This window comes from Galeopterus variegatus, unplaced genomic scaffold (assembly GCF_000696425.1).
Source record: "Galeopterus variegatus unplaced genomic scaffold, G_variegatus-3.0.2 Scaffold4521, whole genome shotgun sequence".
Taxonomy (NCBI): Eukaryota; Metazoa; Chordata; class Mammalia; order Dermoptera; family Cynocephalidae; genus Galeopterus; species Galeopterus variegatus.
This window is the reverse complement of record NW_007730632.1, coordinates 22,883-25,543: the sequence shown is the minus strand read 5'-3', so window position 1 is coordinate 25,543 and position 2,661 is coordinate 22,883. Positions and strand designations below refer to the sequence as shown.

At 38.7% G+C, this 2,661-nt stretch overlaps 1 protein-coding gene across 2 annotated transcripts in view; it reads right to left on the bottom strand.

Annotated features, from left to right (window-relative positions):
• Nucleotides 1-1,794, bottom strand: part of LOC103603250 (rho guanine nucleotide exchange factor 3) — a 152,492-nt gene extending 150,698 nt beyond the window's left edge. For both annotated transcript variants that reach the window (XM_008587745.1, XM_008587746.1), the window contains exon 1: nt 1,724-1,794. The gene's annotated coding sequence lies outside the window, so the exon portion shown is untranslated. The remainder of the gene's footprint in view (nt 1-1,723) is intronic.
• Nucleotides 1,795-2,661: the final 867 nt, after the last annotated feature.

Genomic DNA, 2,661 nt, shown 5'->3' with positions numbered 1-2,661 from the left:
CAGTAGATAGTTGAGGAAAAATATACAAAGAGGCATGATCTTAGAAATGACCTGTATTAAAGATTTGCAAAAGTCACTACACCTCCCTGGGCTTCTACTTCTTCATTTGCAAAGTCATAGAGTTCCTGATGGCAGAGGGCTCTTTAAATTCTGAAAGTCTTTAAATTCTAATGGTAAATTTCCACAAAATTAAAAATATTCAAACACAGAAAATTTTATTGCTGATAAGGAAAATTCCATAGATTTCTTGTCAATAATAAAATATTCAGTAAGTAAAGTAAAACCCAGAACAACATTATCTTTGTGTCCTGTCACCATGGCAACCTAGTAAACTGGTCCACCTCCATCAATCTGATGGTCCAAAGACTGGAACAGATAAACACCATATGGTGAAATAAAGACGCTCAAGTACACTAATTAGATGTGAGCTCAGGCTCATTCAGTCATGGCTGCTTGCATCACAGAAAACTGCACAATAATTAAAAATAGCTACAAGAGCATTGTTTCTAGTAAATAAATGTCATCAGATGAGAATCCAATCATTTCTATTCAACAAGTTTCACATTTTCACAATGGTTTTAGAAGATCTGATCCCAAACCTTTCTTTTATTTATACAAATGAAGAAACTGAGGCCCAGAGAAGGGAAGTAGTTGGCCCAAGATTACACTGTTAGTTATAGGTAGAGCCAGGACCATAACTCAGTTCTTAATTCTTAGCATGGGAAGCCTTCTCATCTCATGGTCTCTGTAGAGGATAGAGACCAGGGCCTAATGTCAGATAGCTTCATAGTTCACCATGCTTAAACCCCAAGGAAGTGTAAAGGATGAACAGACAGGGAGACAGGGGGAGCCCAGGCATGGCCTGAATTCTCACCCCACCCCAGGCCCCAGATAATGAGGCCTTCAGAAGCCCAGGTAGTCTTCTCAATTGCATCAGTGGGGAGTCAAGGGGGCCATGCAAAGAAAGCTGCTGCAATCAAGCATCCAAGGACATGGCCTGAAAAATCCAAGAAAGCTTTTTACCTCTATCATCACCAGCATTCAATTACAAAGCCACTTAAGCATCTTTTGCAAACTTCTGCTTTAAAGGAAAAAAACAATGAGGCTAACATTTGGTGGGTGCCTACTATGTACCAGGCAATGTGTTTGGTATTCTCACTTTTATCATTTTAGTTGACCCTAAGAAAAATTTTGTTAGGTTAAGTCTTTTTATCCCTATTTTTCGGACGAGGAACCAGAGGTGAGGAAAGGTGTTACTCAAATGTGAAGTATAGAATTTTGATTCAAACTAAGGTCTGTTGAGTCCAAAGCCACTCACTCCCCCATGCTGGGGGAGTCTTCTTCTGGCCTTTGGGCCATCCGGCTGCCTGAGTTGGGCCAAGCCACTGACTTCCCCCAAGGGGGACAAACATCTGGTCCATCTTCTTGAACCAGCCTCTAAAACAGCAGAGCAGGATTTATCTAGATTTTACGCAGATGCACTGAGTTCATAACTCATTTTATGAGAGAAAAGACACAGGCAATAAACAACTTAGCTTGGAAGTTTAAGTTGGCCACACAGCTTTCTCCAGTAAAATGAAATGTTTTTTTATTTTTAATTTGCCCAAGTCACAACTTCCATGGTCGCATCCTGAAAGCCCACTTCAAGCACATAACATTTAACAAATACTGTTCAGAGATGAGAGATGCTCTCGTCGAGGCGGGAGGTAGAAGGACTACTTACACTTATGTCGAGACTGCAGAGGCTAATGGCATCTTCATCTTGGGCACTCTGCTTCCGTTTTCGCTGCAAAACAAACAATGAAACAAAGTTCAAATGTAAATAGGGATTATAGCTTTGACTGAGGAGAGAGAAAAAGCAATCAAACAGCATATGCAATCCTTAGGATTTCTACCATGTTACCCAAAACCTTGAACCAAGCTATGTAAATGAACATTTCTAAGAAAGCCTGAGAAACTATGGGAAACTATTAAGCTCTAGGATAATTGGTTTGCATTATTATTCTTATTCATGCTGTTACAGTTTTCTTTTTGTAGTTCCCTTTTTTCTAAATGCTTCCATACATCAAGGCTTAGAAATTTAAATACAAAGTTCAGATTCTGACTAACTTGAAAAAAGAGACTAGGCTGGAAAGAAAATCTAATATACTTGCAGATATTCCATTTTTAGAGCTGTTTTGTACTTGGGTAATTTAAATTGCTCTAAACCTCGTCCAGGATCCTGATGTAATCACAGAAACATAATGCGGGAAAGGACCTTAGACATCTCCTCCAATCTTCTTATTTTATAGCCATAAAAACTGAGATTCAGAAAAGTAATTACTTGAACTGAAGATAATTGTATTTGAAATGAATTTATAAATGTATGACCAGGGCAGTCTGCCAAGTTAGATGTGGAAACATATTTTTTTTTCTCTTTATAAAAAGAAAAGAAATTCCATCTTCAAACCACAGTAAAGCTCATCAAAGATACATTCACATCTCCTCTGCATCCCCAGCTCAACCAATCAGTCAAGTATTTCTTGAGTTTCTAATCTGTGACTTGCTAAGTCTCCTGATCCTACTTGGAAGAAAGATATCAAAGAACCAGAATGACTTGCATGAGGTTACAGAAAAGTCCAGAGACATCTGGAGTCTTCAACCCCCAAAGAAATCTACCTC